Here is a 23,424-nt window from a genome sequence, read left to right as displayed (position 1 = left end):
TATATACACACACACACACACACACACACACACACACACACACACACACTCTAAAGGTAGTGATGGGCTGAGTCATTTGAGCTTTGCATAGAATTAATTTCTTGTATTTGTTCCATCTGGATTTTGATTTCAAATCCTGCTGAGGTCATCTTTGCCTTTCATCTTTTTTATTTGAAATTGATTAGTGGGATGCCTTTCAGTATCTGTTCAAGCTTTTCACATTCACGATTTAAATTCATGTCACTGGCTTTCTTTTGATTGGAAACAGAGCGTTCCGGACCTGATTAACAGTGAAAGGCTTCCAGTATAAGAAGATTGGTACATCAGTTGGAGCAACATCTTGGTTGTGTCAGTCTGATGAATGAAGCCTGCTCAAAGCAAGCAGGATAAAACAGTAGATCACAGAACTAAGCTTGAGGAACTAACAAGGAAGTGTTCTTGTTTTTGTTTGACCTGCTTAGTTAGCTGTCAAATCTCCTTCAAATCACACATTGGTATTTAAAATTTTTTACATAGGCGGGACACACTGGATATACAAAAGTAAGGGATGTTATGCCTAGAACACCTTGATCAACACTAAATGGTGAATAAACTACAACATAGACAAATAAGCTTATTTGCACTAGTTAAACAAGCTTGTGAATTTACTACTGACCTGTTCAGTCAATACTTGTACAGTTAAATATATATGTAGAAACTGTTAATGATGACAATAATTATGACAAACATTGTATTGAAACTAAACCAGCTGTCCTTTATTATTTTGGCCATGACCGTAATTATTTTACCATGACAATAATCAATACTAATTATTTCATGAAATAACAGCTTTATTTTCATGTAAAATATATTCTCTGTATTCTTTTCTATTTTTCCATGTTTTGTTTACAACTGCTTTTGATTAACAAAATAATTTGGTGTCTATTTAAAAGCAAGTACAGTATTGAATTAACAGCTGGTTCATGTTTCCAACACTGTATCACCTAATAACATCAGGGTGGGAAAATAACACAGAATGGTAAATTTTTGAGGTAATCCCAAACCCAGCATTAATTGCAAGGCTGAGATACTGAAATACCCAGGCATCCACATGGTACCTTGTTGAGATGGGACATCAGTGATGTTGTAAACTTCCTTGTCAGAGTATATCTATAGATTTTAGTCAGTATTGTAAATACCTTTATTTATGTCATCATCATCATCATCACCATCGTTTAACGTCCGCTTTCCATGCTAGCATGGGTTGGACGATTTGACTGAGGACTGGTGGAGCTCGAAGGCTACACCAGGATCCAATCTGATTTGGCAGAGTTTCTACAGCTGGATGCCCTTCCTAACGCATCCAGCTGTAGAAATATTATATATAAATATATTCTAGAATCTATAGATATATTTTCTGGTCTAGTTTAGCACTGAAATAAAGTATTGTTAATAAACTGGTATTTGGGGTATCAATTAACATAAAATTTTGTTGGAAGGATTTTGAAGGTTTTTAGCTTTGAGAATTTTGAATGTAAAGTTTGTATCATAGAACTTGAGGTGGTCTCAAGTGGATTGGTATCAAAAGATGTAAGACCTTAGAAATAGTAAACTCACTTTTTAACTTTCTTTTGAGACACTGTCCACAAGTTGGAAAGTTCCTGGCTTTAGGTTAAAGAAAATACATAAAGATCAATTATGATTTTGTTCAACATATTCCCCTCTCACATTCACACACTTATTGCAGTGGCACCTCCAGTTTTTCTTAGCCCTGTAAAAGAACTTGCAAGGTTGGGCTTTCAACCAGGCCTTTCACGGTACCCTTAAAGCCAGGAACTTCTCAGCTCCCTTTGTATAAACCTTGTCTCAGTAGACAGTTAAAGAGGCTGCTCACTTGCTGAAATCCCAACATAGGATTTAAACTTGTCCATTTGACCCTTTTTCTTTTTCCGTCCATGAAGATATTGATTATACAAGGTGTTATATATTTATGTGTAAGGCATCACTCTATACATACAATATATAGATATCTCTTATGGTATTGTAATACATAAAGAAAAAATACTGTTAATTTACTTGTAATTTGTATATTGTAATGACTATAGCATCATTCACACATGCTCACACTCACATTCATATACATACACACTCAAACACCCAGCTACACATATATACATATCCGACATTGTCATTATATCTAACAAAGGTCATATCAATTTCCCTCCTCTACATTCATATCTTGCAATACAATTTGAGATCTTATTGTAGTCAAATCATAAAAAAAAATTTTCATATATATATGGAACTATTTCTCTTTATATTTGATCATTGATCCAGTATTTACTTTTAATCCTGAGTAAAGTCTAGATTGGTTAAAGTATTGTTATTCACTACATAAAATTTGTTAGCATTTACTATATTCACATACTGTGACATATGTATACATATATCTGTTGTTTATTTCCAGATTATAACCTATAATATTTATTGTTTATTTCCAGATTTCAACAGGTGCAAAAGTGTGTTTCTAACCTGTAGCAGTGTGATGTTAACATCCTTACCCATATTTTAAGTGTTCAACTGTTGTAGTTGGAACTAAGAAAAAGGTGAGTCTTGTAATATTTTTAGGAGGGCAACTGTGTTTCTCCTTCTCATCTCTATATTATTTTTTGTTATTTATTTTCAGTTTTTGGGAATGTTTTTCTTTAAACAAACTAATGAATGGTCAAAGAATTAACCATCTTATCTTAAATTAAAGAAGGGACTCTCATTTATCGCTGTCTTTTCTACATGGAAAGATTGTGGAGTTAGTGTGGTTAATGTTCAGTTTGATTTATTTCAGGTTAGTTAGCCTGCAGTAAACTTCCTGTCTACAGTTTGTCTTCAATCCTTGTATGTAGAGCACTGCTCAAGGACTGAAGACGAGCTGTAGACAGGAATTTCATTGTGGGTTAGCTACTAGTGAGCCAGTCAGCAAAAAAAGGGACTTCCATTAAAGAAGGAGACTGAGTCATTGAAGTTGTTGATCGTATTCACCCTCATAGTATGTAACTGAATGAAGCAAAAATAAATAATACATTGACATACTCTTGTTACTGGTTGTTTTTGTGTATAGCTTAACCAAGCTATAAGGCCATTAACAGTTACCTTACTTCAAGGAACCCTAGAATTTTCATAGAAGTTGGAGTTTTATGTAAACATTTCTCTTGGTTATTGACTCTTCATTGATGACCACAGGTGCTAGGAGTAGCTTGTTCACTGGGGGCCTACCACTAGTTTATTATTTATAGGTTCATTCTCTAACTTAAAGTTATTCAGTATCATTTTTTACTTGTTTCACTCATTGGACTGCAGCCATGCTGGAGCACTGCTTTAAGGAGTTTAGTCAAACAAATTGATCAGAATGTTTGTTTTTTTAAAGCCTGGTGCTTACTCTATCAGTCCCTTTTGCTAAATTGCTAAGTTACAGAGATGTTAACAAATCAACACTGGTTGTCAAGCAGTGGTGGGGGACAAAAAAAAAACACACACACACATACTCGCATTCATACACATGCACATATACAATGGGCTTCTCTCAAGTCTTTGATTGGCCTGAGGCTATAGTAGAAGACACTTGCACAAGATGCCATACAGAGGAACTTAACCTGGAAATACGAAGTTCCTGATGTAATCCCACTGCTCAGTATATTGCATAAGTGTCTTCTAATGTGGAAACATGCAAAATCTTGTCATAAAGTAGACATACATGTGTATTTGTATCTCTCTATCACTAACAGTGTGATAAAATAAGTATCGGACTGAAATAAGTTCTGGGACTGATATGTATGATTTTAACTGAACCTCTGGCATCAGTTCCACAGCTTGGCTACAACTCACTGACAGAAACTGGTAAAATAAACAAAACATATAACTGTAATGGTTATTTAAATCCTTTCACTCTCAAAATTCATTGTTGTCACCTAAATTTTTATTGGCCCCTAATTTACATAGCATGCACATAGCATTCAGTCAATATTAGCTCAGTGTTATTGTGGGTAATTATACACACACACATACACACGTGTGTAAGTATATGTATATATATACACATACATATATATATATATATATATATATATACCGGAGTAAGCACATAAATGTGCAACAAGGTGGAAAAAAGAGTACTCAAATACCAGAGGTAGAGTAATATGCTTTATTTAAAAGCAGCAGAAATATAACAAAAAACTGTTTTTGGGAGTTTCACGGTCCTGTTCATTGGACAGTTTTGCTTCATTTTTCTAACAAAACTGTCTGATGAACGGGAACATGAAACACTGAGTAAAAGTTTTTTGTTATATTTCTGCTGCTTTTAAATAAAGTATATATATATATATATATATATATATATATATATATATATATATATATATATATATATATATATATATATATATATATATATATATATGCATATATATATGCATATGTGTGGTCTGTGTATAAGCTTCAACCTAGAACATATATTTCTTGTTGATCAGCGGCTGTTACCTTATTTAGACTAATTTCTGTGTAAAAGCAAACAAAATTTTCAGACCTCTATTTCATACCATAATGATCTTTAATTCACCACATTTCCATATAAATGAAAATATATTTAACTCCTATGTATTGATAAGTTATTAAACATAACTTCAGCAGTGTTTTACTCTGTCATTCACTAGTTCTTTCTTTATTACCTTTCTCTGTTTCTATCTCCAACTTCTGTCTGTCTTTCATTGTATTTAACATATCTGCCTCTTCTGTTGACACTCATTTTCCTATCTCTCTACTTTCATCACTTCTCCCTGCTTCCCCTTCACCAATTTACATTATGGTTCTTCGTTTAAAATATTTACTGTATATCACCCATCTACTTCACTGGTGTCCTTCACCCATTTCATTTCTCCTGATTAGTCAGTGACAATTTGTATATTGCTTTTATGCATATATTAATGTTATTCACTGGTCTTAGTTATTTTATATATTTACATATCTTTTATGAAATATTTCATTGAAAAATGACAAGAATATAACAATTACTACAGACTAGGCAGTAAACACGCACACACATACATATAAATAATTAAAGGCACAGGAGTGGCTGTGTGGTAAGTGGTTTGCTTATCAACCACATGGTCCTGGGTTCAGTCCCACTGCGTGGCACCTTGGGCGAGTGTCTTCTACTAAAGCCTCAGGCCAACGAAAGCCTTGTGAGTGGATTTGGTAGATGGAAACTGAAAAAAGTGCATCATATATATATATATATATATATATATATATATATGTGTGTGTGTGTGTGTTTGTCCTCCAAACATCAGTTGATGCTGGTGTGATTACATCCTTGTAACTTAGCGGTTTGGCACAAGAGACTGATAGAATAAGTCCTGAGGTTGATTTGCTCAACTAAAGGCAGTACTCCAGCATGGCTGCAAGTAAAAGAGTAAAAGACTCTATCTATCTATCTACCTATATATATATATATATGTATATATGTGAAAGTACACAGGCATCTGTGTGAAAAACGTCAGAACACAAATACTGTAACATAATAGTTGTAACATGAATAGTGCATACATTTTGTGAATTTAATTGCATGTATTTTCAGAAATGAAAAACTATCTCTAAATATATTATATTATGGTCGTTTTAGTGTCCACATTTGTCAGACAGAGATTTTCTAGATAGATTTTTGTGGCCAGTTGCACTTCCTACTTCAGTGCTATTGTATTTCATGAACTCCTGAATGATTGAAGGCAAGGTTATCCACTGCAAGATTTGAACTCAGAACATAAAGTGCTCAAACTAAATACTGCTAGGTGTTTTGCCTGCTATTCCTTTATTATTTAACCACTGATTGGAACACAACTTCTTAGAAGGCTGAAATGTGTGTGTGCCTGTGTGTGGAGATATATATATATATATCACTTGTAACTTCTACCAAATGTGTTGAGTACAATTTTCTTTCATTTGTTCACTTGTATACATATACATACATGTGTATATATATATATATATCTGTGTGCGTGTGTGTATGTGTATGTATATACATCACTTCAAAACAGATGTTTTTGTAATGTAAACCTCAGGCGAGTTGCTATCAAAAGGGTTTTAAAAATATGCATAGGTTTTTTGAATTCATTCTGCATTTATTTCTGAAGGAAAGGCTGTTTTCAGGTTTCTGTTTAATAGTTAACAATGGACTAATGTTGCAAAAATTACTATTTGGTTTTATCTTTATCTTTTACTTCTGCAACCAAGCTGGGGAACTGCCTTGAAGGGTTTTAGTTGAACAGATCAACCCCAATACCTTTTTTTTTTAAGTCTGGTACTTGTTCTATAGATTCCTTTTACCACATCACTAAGTTACAGGAATGTAAACATAGGTGCAGGAGTGGCTGTGTGGTAAGTAGCTTGCTTACCAACCACATGGTTCCGGGTTCAGTCCAACTGCGTGGCACCTTGGGCAAGTGTCTTCTACCATAACTAAGTCCCCGTAACTTAGCGCTTCGGGCAAAAAGAGACTGATAGAATAAGTACTAGGCTTACAAAGAATATGTCCTGGGGTCGATTTACTCGACTAAAGGCGGTGCTCCAGCATGGCCACAGTCAAATGACTGAAACCAGTAAAAGAGAGTTGTAAAGTAATGAGTGGGAAAAAGCATAGACACAAATGAATACACACCTTCACAAACACACACGGTTACGACAGATTTCCACACAGTTTCTATCTACTAAATTCACCCATAAAGCATTTTGGGGCTATAGTAGAAGACGCTCAGTGCTGCACATTGGAACTGAACCCAGAACCACATGGTTGCAAAGTAAGCTTCTTAACTATGCAGCCATGCCTGCACCTGTTAATTATCACTATACACTTCAATGAAGTAATGGAGGGAAAGACTAGGTTAATACTTACTTTATGAAGTAGTTTAAGCTGCCAGTACTTAGTGTAATAGAATCAGATTATTCTAGATTTCAACTATTATAAATAATGATTTCTGATTTAGCACAAGGCCAGCAGTTATGATGAGAGGCTGTTTGTCAATATGATTGACTCTTGTACTAGATTGGTACTTTATTTTATCACCTCAAAAGGATGAAAGGACAAAGTTGACCTCAGTAGGATTTAAATTTGGAATGTAAAGAACAGATGTTGATCCAAGGAAGCACCAAAGTCAGACCTTCTAGTTGTCCACTCACATACAAGATAGTCTCTACATGTTCGCTTCACTTGCTAAAAATAGCTACTAAATCTCCTTGAATCTCACCATCTGCAAAAAAAAAAACAAAATGGTGAGGAGAAGGATACATGAGATAACGCAATATTAATGGCACTCTGTCAGTTGCAACAGCAAGTGTTCCAGTTGATTCGATCAACAGAATAGCCTGCTCATGAAGTTAATGTGCAAGTGGCTGAGCACTTCACAAATGCAAATACTCTTAATGTAGTGCTCAGGGAGGTTCATTGTCACATAGAATGCAACATGGCTGGCCCTTTGAATTACTGGTACAACTCACTTTTATCAGCTAAATGGACTGGAGCAATGTGAAATAAAGTGTCTTGTTCAAAGATACAACACACTGCTGGGAATTGAATTTGTGACCTTATGATTGTGAGCTAAATACTCTAACCACTAAGCCACATGCATCTTCTAATATAGTATTACATACTCAGATAAAGATAAAATGGTTATGATTTGAATACCTAATCCCTTTGATCATAGATCTGCTGAATCATAGCTGACCTGAGGATAACGACAATAACAACTACAACTAGTTAACTATGATAGTTTTTGAGGGAATTTTTTGTGTTTTCTGTTTGTCCTATTCCTAAACATATAGGATCAAAGCACTCTGCCCTCTGGTAAACAGCAGACAGAAATCTATTCTATAATTTAGATAAATTACTGGATAATAATAATCTCTTCCATACAATATAGTAAAACATCATTATTAAACTCAGGAAGTAATCTTCTATATAGTTCTTTGACCCACCAATATGGCAGTGAAATATTTCTCAACACATCCTTCATTTGTAAAATGAGAATATGTTGTAAATCTAGTTTGTATTAAAGATGGAAAACTAATTGGTGGAATTGTAACCAAACAATGTCAGTTGATTCACCAACTTATATATGTCCATGTTATGTAAGAAAAAGAGTATATATTGATTTTAAATTTTGGCACAAGGCCAGCAAGTTTGAGGGAGGGAGCTAGTCAATTTACATTGGTCCCAGTGCTCAACAGGTACTTATTTTATCGATCCTAGAAGGACGAAAGGAAATAGTCGACCTCAGTGGAATTTGAACTTAGAACATAAAGATGAATGAAATGCTGCTAAGCATTTTACTTGGTGTGCCAGCTTTCCACCTTAATCATCATCATCATCATCATCATCATTTAACGTCTGCTTTCCCTGCTGGCATGGGTTGGACGATTTGACTGAGGACTGACAAACCAGATGGCTGCACCAGGCTCCAGTCTGATCTGGCAGAGTTTCTACAGTTGGATGCCCTTACTAACACCAACCACTCCGAGAGTATAGTGGGTGCTTTTATGTGCCACCAGCATGAGGGCCAGTCAGGCAGTACTTAAGAAAATATATTTAGGTTTGGAATTATGCAAGATATTATTTAATCAGTTCAATCACATCTTATCATCAAGGGCCTTATTGTTGAAGGTGTACACAGTCCTAGACAGGATTGAAACTAGGAACTTTTTATTTCTGAAGTAATAATATTAATTGTTGCAGGAAGGCAGCAAGCTGCAGAATTTTAGCCAGCTGGGCAAAATGCCTTGCAGCATTTTATCCATCTTTATGTTCTTAGTTCAATTGCTGCCGGGGTCAGCTTTGCCTTTCATCCTTTCTGGGTTGATAAAATAAGTACCAGTTGAGCACTGGGGTTGATCAAATCGACTTGGCTCCTATCCTGAAATTGCTGGCCTTGTGCCAGAATTTGAAACCAATATTAGTTCTGGCAGCACTTTTCATTGTAATAGGGAACATTTTTCCATAGTACCCTGTGAGGATTATTAAAGGGTGTGACATAAGTAAATAGGATGTGAGAGCCAAAGAAAAAGAAAAAAAACAGAAACACTTTACTGATATTATTTTTTGAGGGCTGGTAGGGCATCTATGAATTTGAGAACTCTTGCATTCAGGCATTGACACTCATACTTATATAAGTGGCCTGGTGGATAAGAGCATTGCTACCATTAAAATCATTGATTATAATGGTAGTAACTGTTCTGTTGTTCAAATATCATTGCCTTTTCATAGTTGATTTAATTACTCATTGGTGGTTAATCATTCTAATTATCTTTATATGTATTTTATTTTCTGTATAGCTTATGCTATATATGGGTGTCTTGCTGCTAGAAACAATAGTTGCTAAAAAGAAATGTTGATCATACTCTAACTATTTGCATTACTAACATCAACAAATAGTAGAGAAATTAGGAGAGAGTTTCTACATAGTTCTTTGATCTGCTAGAAATAGCAGCCAAATTTTCACAAATAGTTCTCTGCTATCTCAAAAATGGGAAAGACACATTGGCCAACGTAAGTCAGTGAAGATGGTTATGGTTGGAATACCTTTGAACATAAGTCTATTTGCTTAGGACTGACTTGTGACTAAACAACAACAATAACTGACATCAGATATACCCCATGAAATTCCATTTGCATATACGTCAATATGTCTAGAACTAGAGACATTCAAAGCCATTGTAAGAGGCAGCAAACCTTACTGGGAGGACGATAGAGGAGAAAGAACAGGTGTTGAAAGACTGATGCTGGAGGCTAGGATTCTAACTATAGCTAATACCAGAGGAATTGGTTTGATTGATATATTATGGAATCAGGATTTCTTTTTCTCATAGATGATTTACTGAAGAGTTTTGTCTAAGAAATATTGAATATTTTAAGATTCAAAACATGCTAAGTTACCTAGGGCACTGAATTTCTATAAAAATCGACTAATGCTGCTATCAATTTATTTTTTTCATCTTAGATCTTTCAACATTTATCTTCCTATGTTCCATTTGCTAACTAATTCTTATATATTCATTTTCTATGCTCTTTCCATCTCTCCTTTCTGCTTCTTTCTCTCTTCCCCCCATTTCTCTCTATCTCTCTCTCTCTATCTCTCTCTCTCTATCTCTCTCTCTATATCTCTCTCTCTCTATCTCTCTCTCTCTATCTCTCTCTCTTTCTCTCTCTCTCTCTCTCTCTCTCTCTCTCTCTCTCTCTCTTCATTGCTTATTCTCATTTGTAAGGCTATATTTGTGTCACTTTTTCTCCTTTTTTTTGAGATGGTTGTTACTGTTGTTAAGGACCAGGTCAACCATGATCACTTTGCCCTTTTGTTTTTACTTTTACTTTTTTGAGATGTTGTTTAGCACCATGTTAATCCTGATCCAGAGACATTCTAACTGTGACCAGTTTGTCTTTTTAGGCATAATCTGAATCAAACTACAGTATTTAGTATGTCCTTCCTACTTTTTATTTATTATGTTGAAAAGTATTTCATTCTTAGGTCAAGTATCCTCTTTAATTCAGTCACTTATTGAGCTAAATTTTATTCAAGCTACTTCTGGTTTTGTCTAAGTCCACCTTGTTTAACCTTCATTATTGTCTGTGTATGTTTTTTCCATTAATCATATCACTTATATGATACCAATGAATTCTTTCAATTCCTTTTCTCATAGATCATCATCATCATCGTTTAACGTCCGCTTTCCATGCTAGCATGGGTTGGACGATTTGACTGAGGACTGGTGAAACCGGATGGCAACACCAGGCTCCAGTCTGATTTGGCAGAGTTTCTACAGCTGGATGCCCTTCCTAACGCCAACCACTCAGAGAGTGTAGTGGGTGCTTTTACGTGTCACCCGCACGAAAACGGCCACGCTCGAAATGGTGTCTTTTATGTGCCACCCGCACAAGCCAGTCCAGGGGCACTGGCAACGATCTCGCTCGAAAATCCTACAGGAGCCAGTCAGGCGGTACTGGCAACGGCCACGCTCAAAATGGTGCATCTCATGTGCCACCCGCACAAGAACCAGTCCAGGGGCACTGGCAACGATCTTACTTGGCTTGCCGGGTCTTCTCACGCACAGCCCATTTCCAAAGGTCTCGGTCCGTAGTCATCGCCTCGGTGAGGCCCAATGTACGAAGGTCTTGCCTCACCACCTCAGCCCAGGTCTTCCTGGGCCTACCTCTTCCACGGGTTCCCTCAACTGTTAGGGTGTGGCACTTTTTCACGCAGCTATCCTCCTCCATTCTCACCACATGTCCATACCAGCGCAATCGTCTCTCTTGCACGCCACAACTGATGCTTCTAATGTTCAGCTTTTCTCTCAAGATACTTACACTCTGACGGGTATTCACATTGACATTACACATCCAACGGAGCATACTGGCTTCATTCCTTGCGAGCTTACGTATGTCCTCAGCAGTTACAGCCCATGTTTCACTGCCATGTAGCATGGTTGTTCGTACGCATGCGTCATACAGTCTGCCTTTTACTCTGAGTGAGAGTCCCTTTGTCGCCAGCAGGGGTAAGAGCTCTCTAAACTTTGCCCAGGCTATTCTTATTCTAGCAGCTACACTTTCAGCGCACCCACCCCCACTACTAACTTGGTCGCCCAGATAGCGGAAGCTATCGACTACCTCTAGTTTTTCACCCTGGAATGAGATAGAAGTTGTTTCCTGTTTGTTTGCAGTCTTTATTGCACCTGAACATCTGCCACAAACAAAAACTAGATTCGTTTACATTTTCCTATATAAACTGACAATGGGCTCTCTATATGGGCCATCAGTCTGTTAGATATAGCAACCAAATCTCCATCAAATAGCACCTCACCATCTAACATCTGTTAGTGTAGTTCTTTTCTTTGGCATCACTAAGTCTTGTTACATTTGTCATATGCATATTGATCTCTTAAATTGGCACTGATCTGTGAATGACTGAATTAATCCCAGTACATGACTGGTACCTGTTTTGTTGACACTTAGAAAATGAAGAGATGAGAAAGTAAAGAATCAACCCTAGTGAATGTAGAGGAATAGTATTATATATTGATTTTACAGGAACAAATGAAGACTATATTAACACCACTTGTTTCATGGTAACCTTAAGAAAGGAGCAACTCCAAATAAGAACTGATACAAGGCAGAACTCTCTAGTGCTGGTAGTATGATAAAATGCACCCAGTCCCTACTATAAATGGTTGGTGATAGGAAAAGCACTCAATTTAAAAAAAAAAAATATGAAAAACAAAACAAAATACAAAATAAAAAACAAGAACAAATTTGGCAAGTTAACTCTTCTTTATCTCTTAATCAGGAGGAAGTGCATGCAATGCCTATAACCCTGTCAAGGCCCCTCAAACTGGTGGAAGAGAGGAAAGTATCTTTAAACCGGAAACCTGACCTAAATGTTTGCAACAGGGTGATCTCTGCTAAAGGCTACCAAGGACTAAATGGTGATGTTAAACTAGGCAGTGGATTATATCTGGAATTTGCGTGTTTGCGGTAGATGATTAAGGACCATGGCAAATAGTATGACTATGTGAAACCCACCTTACACATGCCACTGTTGAACGATACATGTAAAATAGTGATGATGTTGGTGAACACAAGGACAAGAACAGGCACTTGTGCGAGTGTGCGTATGTGTGTGTGCTTTGTCAGCTAGGAGATTTGATGAATTGAAAATCGTATTATTTTAAGCCATGATGAATAACAAGTATTAACCCTTTAGCATTTACACTGGCCATATCCAGCCAAAATATTCTGTTTTATGTTCACACCAGCCAGATCCAGCTTTCCACACCTAACCTATAATGTCATTCTAAAGATATACAATTGCATCATTGAAATCTTGAAGCTCCAAGATAAATAAGCTTTACATTTGACAGAGTAACCTGAATGCTGAAGGGTTAACAATATGGCACTTGAAAAGTCATTCGAGCGAGATCGTTGCCAGTGCCACTGGACTGGCTCCTGTGCAGGTGGCATGTAAAATACACCATTTCGAGTGTGGCCGTTGCCAGTACCTCCTGACTGGCCTTCGTGCCGGTGGCACGTAAAAGCACCCACTACACTCTCGGAATGGTTGGCATTAGGAAGGGCATCCAGCTGTAGAAACTCTGCCAGATCAGATTGGAGCCTGGTATAGCTATCTGGTTCACCAGTCCTCAGTCAAATCATCCAGCCCATGCTAGCATGGAAAGCGGACGTTAAACGGTGATGATGATAGTGGAGATATATATTTTTAAACAGGAACAAGAGGTTGTAGATTTTGGGACTACATTAGATAATATTGTTATACATCACCTTAAAGAAATAGGATAGTCACAAGTAGAATGACTTTGATCATAGGGGTTCTCAATTAAATATTTAAAATGTATTTAATCCGGTGCTCTACTCTTCCTGCTACTTCTCCTTCTCCCTTCATACAATTATTTTCATCTTTATCAAATCATTCTTTCATCAGCCAATCAAGTAAAGTAGCAACTGAGCTGATGCAGATACTAGAAGTTCTTGAACTGATAAGTTTAATTTAGAGTTTCTCTTGTATGGTTTAGAGTCTGTCTTAGTCAGCTTAACCATCCATGTTCTTTTGGAAGCAATGGAATTACTATTAAACTGACAAAAAAAAAAAAAAGAAAAAAACGGTGAAGAGGAATGAACATGTGGGAGGGCTACATGTGCATTTGATTGTTCATAAATTCTGTTGATCTGTCCAACTTGTTATCATTCAGGCTGTCTGTTAAATCTGCTGCATTTCTTCTATTTGTCTATCTCTCTGTTTAATCTTATATACGTACATACATACATACATACACATATATATATATATATATATATATATATATATATATATATATATATATTTGCTTCTCTCTGTCTCTGTCCCCCTTACCATATTTTCTGCCTTTATTGTACACATTTTAATTTGTATTGTTAATACTTGTTATTCATCAACACTTAAAATGATTTGATTTTCAATTCATCAAATCTCTTGAGCTGACAAAGCACAGACACATACACATACACACACACACATACACACACACACACACACACACACACACACACACACACGTACTAATTTATTCCTCTGTACATTATCCGTTGTTATCTGTCTTATAATTTCTGCTGCTGTGCTATATTGCTTCTACTTGCTGGGGTGGGGGGGGGGGAACTATTGTAAACATCATCATCATCATCACCTTCTTTATCTTAAACATTATCACCAGCATCACTGCCACCCCCACCACCACCTACACTACTATCCTGCTCTTCCTCAACTTTATCTTAATCATCAACTTCCTTAACATCACTGTCATCCTCGCCGTCCTCCTCCTTCTCCTCTTCCTTCTCATCATCATGATGAATGCCACTGCTGCTGCCACCACCACCACCACCACCACCATACTACCACCACCACCATATTACAATCACTGCCATTTCTTTGGAAAACACTGAGGATGATATCCACCACACCAACTTCAGGACAGATTCTAAAGTATTAGAGTTAAAAGAAGTTAATCCCATTCAAATCTATGCAGAACACCCGAGTATATTTGGCTTAAGCTTATCTATGTATGCTCTAACTCCTCGTGTTTGTTCTTAATCCTCTACTATTGTTTATTAATGATTGCCAATATTACAAGTGTTTTTCTTTTATTTCTTTCCTTGTTAAACAGACATTCACTGTTTCTAAACATATATAATTCTCTTCTTTCATTTCCATTTTCTTCTCTATGTATACTCTTTTACTTGTTTCAGTCATTTGACTGTGGCCATGCTGGAGCACCGCCTTTAATCGAGCAAATCAACCCCAGGACTTATTCTTTGTAAATCTAGTACTTATTCTATCGGTCTCTTTTGCCGAACCGCTAAGTGACGGGGACATAAACATACCAGCATCGGTTGTCAAGCAATGCTAGGGGAACAAACACAGACACACAAATACACACACACACATATATGTATATATATATACATATATACGACGGGTTTCTTTCAGTTTCCGTCTACCAAATCCACTCACAAGGCTTTGGTCGGCCCGAGGCTATAGTAGAAGGCACTTGCCCAAGATGCTACGCAGTGGGACTGAACCTGGAACCATGTGATTGGTAAGCAAGCTACTTACCACACAGCCTCTTTTATTTTTCACTTGTTTCATTCATTAGACTGTGGCCATGCTGGGGCACTGTCTTGAGTTTTAGTCAAACTAATCAATCCCAGTGCTCAGTTGCTTTTTTTTTAAAGACTGGTACTTATTCTGTCAGTCTCTTTTACTGAACAGCTAAGTTACAGAGACATAAACACATCAACACTGGTTGCTGAGCAGTGGTGCACGCACGCATGCACGCACGCACGCACGCGCGCGCGCACGTATGTATGAGAGATTTAGAAATGTAGTACTTCTATTTTTGAAATCAGTGAATGTATTTCACTAGAATTATTATATGTTTACAAAAGCTTGACAGGCATCTCCAGCTAGCAAGCCATTGCTACTCCAGACTGAAGACGAGCAAAGACTCAGAAACATGTCTCTAGATGCGGGCTTAGCTGGGTGGAGGTGCTTGTCTCCCCCTTGTAAACATAAGGACAGGCTGGGCTCTGTAAGGCTTAATATGCCCAAGACATGTTCATCACTGCACCCTTTTTTTTCACATTTTAGGAATAACAATATAGTTAACGAAACTGACTCTAGTCCTAGAGTGGTACTTATTGATATCCCCTACCCTTTGGAAGAATGAAAGTGAAAGTGGACTCTAAAAGGATTTGAACTCAATACATAAAGGGTTGTAAATAAATTATATGTAGGCTACCATTACCTTTAACTAATAATAGTCCTTTCTACTAAAGGCATAGGGCCTGAAATTTTGGTAGGAAGGGACTAGTCGGTTACATCAATCCCAGTGTTTCACTGGTACTTAATTTATCGACCCCGAAAGGATGAAAGGCAGTCAAAAAGTTGACCTTACATAGAATTTTAACTCAGAACGTAAATTTCAATTTCTGCTGAGATCGACTTTGCCTTTCATCCTTTCTGGGTCGATAAATTAAGTACCAGTAAAACAGTGGGGTCGATGTAATAGACTATCTCCCTCCACCAAATTTTAATAATAAGAGCACAGAGAGAGCGCAAACTTCTGCCAAGGCAACACCAACGTCCTCTCAACAATTAGCCGGAAATGATTTTTAAAATGGGAATATCTGAAATAAAACTCAACTGATCTCACAAACAGGAATACTAAAAATGAACCCAACTGCTCTCAAAAATTAATAAAAAACAACGGAAAAATAATTCAGAATCCTTGTCCCAAAATCTAATCAGTTTGTGCCAATCACGAGGCCAAACATCCCTGAAAGTTTCATCTGAATCCATCCAATGGTTTTTGAGATATCTTGTCCACAGACAAACAAACAAACAAACAAACATGACTGAAAACAATATCTCCATCTTTGCTAAGGTGGAGGTAATAATAATAACTGTTTCTAATGTTGAGAAAAGCCAGCAGTTTTTAAGAAGTGGTTAGTTGATTACATTGATCATGCATTTGACTGGTACTCTATTTTATTGACCCCAGTGGGATGAAAGCCATAGTTGACTTGGTGGGAGTCCTGCCAGTTTGCTGCCTTTTTTTTTTTTTCAAATTTTGGTGAAAGGCCAGTAATTTCAGAGAAAGGAGATAAGTCAATTACATTGACCCTAGTGTCCAACTGGAACTTAATTTATTAACCCTAAAAGGATCAAAGGTGAAGTTGGTCTCAGCAGGATTTGAATGCAGACCATGGAAAGCCATAACCAAATATTACAATTATGATGATGATAATGATGATGATAATAATAATGATGATGATAATGATAATTATGATGATCATAATAATAATAATTAAGATGATGATGATAGTAATGATGTTGATAATAATGATAACAATATGGTAAATAATAATGATAGTAATAGTAATAATAAGGATGATAATAATAATAATAAGGATGATGGTGATGATAACTTTTTGTATTGACACAAGGCCAGAAATTTGGGAGATGGGGTAGATTAATCACAGTAAATCCAGTGCTTGACTGGTACATAATGTATAAATTCCAGATGTCAAGTCAACTCCTGCAGGAATTGAACTCGGAAAGGAAAAGGACATAACTGACTATTATTAGGGATTTTGTCTGCCATTCTACCAATCCTGCCATCCATCAATTTACCCGCCTTCCTTCCAGGTTATGATGTTTCTTGTTCACACATGCTGCTAAATTTTTACTCTTTGATAGAACTCTTTGTTTCCTCACAGAAGACTGATCATCACCAAGGGAATTAGCATCAGAGTTTGCTTTAACTATATAAAATATTATCTTCCTCACACTCTTGTACCAAATGTCTAAATACTGTTTGATCGATCTGTTCAGTTTGAAATCATTCAAATAATGAACTTTATTTTATTTTGTTAATAAAATATTCACTTACACATAAATCAACAAAAGAATATGAATTAGTGCTTGCCTATTTACCAGTGTTTTAATTTCATTGTATATTATGTTATTATTATTGTTATTATTATCTTTGATGTTATTATTGTTGTTATTTTTGCTCTGGCAGTTTCTCTTAAATTTACTTTTTTGATTTATAGTTTCAATGGGAATTTGTGGTTGTTGTGGAAGTGTTGTTGCAGAGAAGGATGGTTCAGACAGGGAATAAATGTTGGGAGGATGTTTTGCATTTGGTTTATGAATTCAAGATAGATAGTAAATTGGCTGAGTCATTAGGTCATCGAATAAATTGCCTTGTGAGATTTGTTCCTGCTATCTGTACTCTGAGTTCAAATACTGTTACGGTCATCTTAGCTGTTCATGTTTTTTTTTTTTGTGGGGAAGGATCTATTTGATAAAGTACTAGGACTGCACTGAGTTTGATTCTTTCTGTCTGTTTCTTTTTCTGGAAGAAATTACCTGTGATCAGACCTAGTGAGGAACAGTCTCTATTCAGTCTAAAAACTGTCCCAAGACATGCTATATGTGATGCTAGTACTCCTTTGACTATTAGGAGTTGAGGGCTCAAGATTTGGCAAGATATAATGGCTTGCTCTGAACTTCTGTAATTGTCTCACAAGAAAGAGGATATTTAAGGTCCCCTGTCCTGGCACTGATCCACCTTAATTAATTCTCTTCCTAATCAGGTTTATAATTCTTTTTGCTCCTTTCAATGACTTGTTCCATTTGTGTTACGTTACTGTAATTGCTTCTTTTTAGAAAATCTTCTTTGCCCTTGTAACAGCAGATGATAATACTGTTACATAAGTCATTGGTTATGACTTTTCCTTGCACTACCTTATAGACTGTGTAAGCTGTAAAATTTACATGCATGCATCAAATAAGCAAACATTTATCCTCAGTGTGTAAATAACCCTGCTGCTCTGCAGCCCTCTATGTAGTATGAACTCTCTCTGTCTCACTCTGTGAAAGGCTTTAGCACAGTTTTTGTTTACCAAATTCATTCACAAAGTATTGGTTGTGTCAGGACTATTGTAGAAGGCACGTGCCCTAAATGCCATTCAGTGGAACTGAACTTGAAACCATGTGGTTGCAAAATAAATTTGTTAATGACAGTAATGTCTATGCCTATCAACACAGTCATAGAAGTTTTATTTCACTTAGTTTGTCAACATAATATAAAGCTCTAAACATTAGTTTATTGAGCACTTTTGTAGACTCTTGCTTTTGAATGTATTTCTTTATATGTTTTGAAAGATTTTATATATATATATATATATATATAAAAAGAATGAGATAAAGAGACCAATGGCATAAATAAATTTATATATTATGTAGAATGTCTTACAGCTGTTTCAGGGAAAATTCAATGTATCCCTTCATCGGAGACGGTAATAGTACAAGTTAAGGATTATTAAATCTGTATGAGGAGATTTGCAGTAAGAAATGAGAGCGATGCGGAGAAGAAAAAACAAAGAAGAAAAAGTACTATATATATATATATATGCACACACATGCACATATATATGCATGTATGTGTATTTGTGTATATGTTGGTCATCATCGTCGTTTCATTTCCGCTTTCCATGCTGGCATGGGTCGGATGGTTTGACTGAAAACTGGTAAGCTGGAGGGCTGCCAGGTTCTATTCTGATTTGGTAAGATTTCTACGGCTGGATGCCCTTCCTAACACCAACCACTCCAAGAGTGTAGTGGGTGCTTTTTACATGCCATGTATGTACATATGCACTCTGATGTGTTTGTATATCATTTCAACATATTTGCATCATGTGGAGAAAGAAATCCACAGGGGATGAATAACTAACAACAAAGCCAACTTGTTTGGAAATATATTTCTAATAGTAAAATTCCATTAATGTTTATGAGATTTGTTTCATGATTTGGCAGAATATTTCTATTGATTATTATTACTGGAGAGCCTGTTAACAAAGTGTACATCCTTTACCTGATTTATTCTGAAATTTCTGATTCTTGGAATATAACTCCTTACTTTTGTTTATTGCTTTGGATTGAGAATGTACCCAATAAAATGTATATGTCTGCTATCCAGAGATTTACAAAAGTGGAAAGCCTTGTCAAATTTTTGCTTATAATGCTGTTCAACTTGTGTATTATAACATTTTAACACATTGCAATTTATGGATAAATTGAAAAATTATTCTAAGTCAAAATATTTGTCTCTGATTTCTTTCTTTTTTTTTCTCTGATTTCTTTCTTTTTTTTTCTCTGTCTGTCCACAAATGCTTACACACACACACATTTAAGCTCAAACATCTTTTATCTTATGACTGGATAATGTTTAACTGGTAAAGAAGAAATGTTTCTTATAATGAAATATTTAATATTCAGTGAAACAAAAAAGTAAGGGCGTGACCATCCTGAAAAAGTTGAAAAGTGCATGTATTCTTTGTATGTAACATTACCATAGTTAGGGTTTGTTTTGGAAAAAGTTTGGGTTCTTACTTACATGTGGAGTTCTCATTTTTCTCATGTGCTGTACTTTCTGCCTCATTGACAGATAAATAAATAATGCAGATGATGTCAATCACAAAACAAATTGGCTGAGTTGTTAGAATTGTGGATAGATTACTTTTCAGAGTGTGTCCTGTCTCTCTGTTCTATGCAGTGGATTGGCTGAACTGTAAGAATGTCACAACAGATATCTTGCAGTATCTATTCTAGCTTTCTGCATTCAGAGTTCTAATCCTTCCAGGCTTACCTTTAGTGGAATCCTCTCTATTGCAAGTATATGGGTCAGGCTTTTGGCTTGAAAATACCAACCTTCTTCTTTCCTATCAATTTTAGAGGCCCGTTAGGGGTTAATTGGGCACTACCTTTCCTCCTGACTGAAAGTCATTTATATTCAATCGAAGGGTGTGAAGCTGGCGCATGCCTCGACCTGTACGTGGAGCGCGGCAGCTCAAAAAAATAAAAAGTGTGGGCTAACTTCATGGTGGTCACACTTCTAATTTCAATGAATAAGCTGAAAGTTAATTCCAATTTGGTTTAGAATTTAACCTTGTTAGGTATCTATTCCAGATTTCCATTCTTTTGATAACAATCAGCAAGGACACCCCAAGCAATGATAGTATTTATCTCAAAATATTCATGGATGATCATTAAGAAGTCATTATTTGTCATCTGCATTTGACAACACACATGCACGCATGCACCACAAAGAAAATCCTATTCAATATGTTTCATAAACATATGTTTTGCCTCTTTAAGAAAATATCCCCACAGGTTGGCTTCATAAATGAATATTCATGAAGGAGGCTGATTTTGTTTACTGTAGGCTTACCAAAAGGAGGCATACAAGCCTGACCACTGTGGCTGCAAAGGAAATTCTGGTCTGGATTTGGCATTGCTGTTTCACAATTCTTCCTCAGTCCCTTTTTACTCTACCTGAGTTCTCAAAGGAGGAGACAGACTGGTTAATGATGTGTCTTTAGCCCTTGCAGTTGGAAGCTATGATAGACCACTGGTAATTCTCAGTGTGTCAGGCATCAAAGGATTTCTTCAGAAAAACCTTATAACTATTCTTTGATGCTTCTCTCCAATGATGGCCAATGAGAGTGTCAAATAACATAGTCTTGGGCAGGCAGTGAATTTCTATCCTGGAAACATGCCCTGTTCCATGCAGCTACATTGAAATGTGTATTTGAAAATCATGTGTGTTATATAAAGATATAATTAATCTTGCTCTGAAAATAAAATTTGTGAATAAATTATAAGATCTTTGGTAGTTGAGAGTGAGAAATCATTTGACATGTTTTGTCTTTGTCAAATGGTGTCAAGGTCACTCTCTTCACCTCTTGTTGTATATATGTGTCACACATATAATGTATCATTATATATATGTGATTACATATATATAACCACCAAGGTATTGTCAAGTGGTATAGGACAGGATAAGACAAACACACACACACACATGTGCACGCGCGCACGCACACACGCGTGCACACACACACACACACACACACACACACACACACACACACACACTCAAGATGGGTTTCCACACAGTTTCTGTCTCCCAAATTCTTGGATTCACTCACAAGGCATTAGTTGGCCCATGGCTACAACAGAAGTCACTTACCCAAGGTGCCACTTAGTGAGACTGAGCTTGAAACCATGTGGTTGCAAAGCAAGCTTCATAAACAGACAGCCATGCCTGTGCCTATATATCTATAATACATTAAAAGTCAGTTTAAATCTTGCTTGCTTGCTTGCTTGCCTTCAATGTTACCCAGCCGAACAGGTGCATAATGGGAAAATACTATAAATTAAGTTTACCCTAAAATGTTAATACAAATGGAATAAAACAAGTTTTGCTTAAATTGGACAAGTGGTTTGAGAGATATAGGAGGTTTTCAGGTATAAATACCCAAAACAATGCATAATGGAAATATATTCCGAAAATAATCTTAATCCTGAGAGGGAAGAAACTCGCCTTTCAATTAGACAGTGACTTGGCAACAAAATAATACAAGTTTTTTATAGTAAATGTTTCTATTTTCACATTTGTTAAACACAATATTTTAATTATTTGGAAATATTTTTGAGTGAAAGTGATTTAAAAGATGTAAGTTTGTACAGTATTTATATTTTAGCTTTCTTTAAACAAACAATATTTTAATGTTTTTTAAAATTATTTTCAAGTGAATACCATTACAAAAAGTATTTTGGCATATGTAAAAAATACTTTAAAGTGAAAATGACTTAAAGAATATGGTTAATATTTTGTAAAAGACCTGTTTCCCCAACCCCCTGTTACGTGGAAGCAGGGCATGCAAGTAATAGTAGCCAGATCTTTCCTTTTCTGGGGAAAGGAGCCGTTTATGAGTGATTTCGATGTCACATTTGTTGAAAGCATGCTAAATGACCTGGAAAAGAAAAAAGCCCCACAAAACAAAACTCCATTGTTGGGAAACTCAGAATTTCCCTGTGACACAATGGGTCACGGGTAGTCTAGTGTGTATATATATATATATATATATATATATATATATATATAAAATATAATATATCAATGCATCAGTGAAAATAGTGATTTGTTATATTAGCATAAGGCTTCCACATTTTGTGCAAAGAGTATATAGATTATTGAACTAGTACAGATATATTTGACTTGAGATAGATTGAAAGGAGATTTGTTGACTTAAGATTAGAATTCAGAAAATTAAGTAACATAATTAAATATCATTCAATACCTTTGCTAATTATAATCATAATGATTTCTTTCTTAATAATCATAATCACTTCTACTTTAGGCACAAAGCCAGCTGTTTTGGCAGAAGAGTGTAGTCTATTAGATCAACTTCAGTACATGATTGATACTCTATTGAACCTGGAGGAATGAAAGGCTAAGTTGACCTTAGTGAGATTTGAACCCAGAACATAAGGGCCAGAAGAAATATTAGAACACATTTTGTCTGATACTTCAATGATTCTACCAATTTGCCAACCTTCAGTGGTTGACAGCTTGTAAGGGAGAGAATATCTTTTGTTTGACTTCTCTACAAGTGGTTGATGAGCACTTTGTCATATTAGAGGAAACATACAGCATTTGCTGGTGTATAAGATGCACTCTTGCATAAGACATACCCTTACTTTTTAGCAGAGAGAAAAAAAGTATATTTTGTGGAAAAACTAAATTTAATATGCTTAATCATGTTGTCAACCACTCCGAGAGTGTAGTGGGTGCTTTTTACATGCCACTGGCTCAGGAGCCAGAGGAGGCTGGTAACGACCACGATCGGTTGGTGCTTTTTATGTGCCACCAGCATGGGGATCACAACTGCAATTTCCATTTGATTTTGATGTACCTGACTCAATAGGTCTCCTCAAACACAGCATGTCTCCTTACGAT

At 36.1% G+C, this 23,424-nt stretch overlaps 1 protein-coding gene across 33 annotated transcripts in view; it reads left to right on the top strand.

The window, feature by feature from the left end:
- LOC106879466 (uncharacterized) overlaps positions 1–23,424 on the top strand; it is a 281,512-nt gene that overhangs the window by 95,215 nt on the left and 162,873 nt on the right. For all 33 annotated transcript variants that reach the window (XM_089360052.1, XM_089360058.1, XM_089360008.1 and 30 more), the window contains one exon: positions 2,481–2,585. The gene's annotated coding sequence lies outside the window, so the exon portion shown is untranslated. The remainder of the gene's footprint in view (positions 1–2,480; positions 2,586–23,424) is intronic.

This window comes from Octopus bimaculoides, chromosome 1, assembly GCF_046866305.1.
Source record: "Octopus bimaculoides isolate indiv1 chromosome 1, ASM4686630v1, whole genome shotgun sequence".
NCBI lineage: Eukaryota > Metazoa > Mollusca > Cephalopoda > Octopoda > Octopodidae > Octopus > Octopus bimaculoides.
The sequence above is the reverse complement of the archived record's forward strand: the minus strand, read 5'-3'. Positions and strand labels throughout refer to the sequence as shown.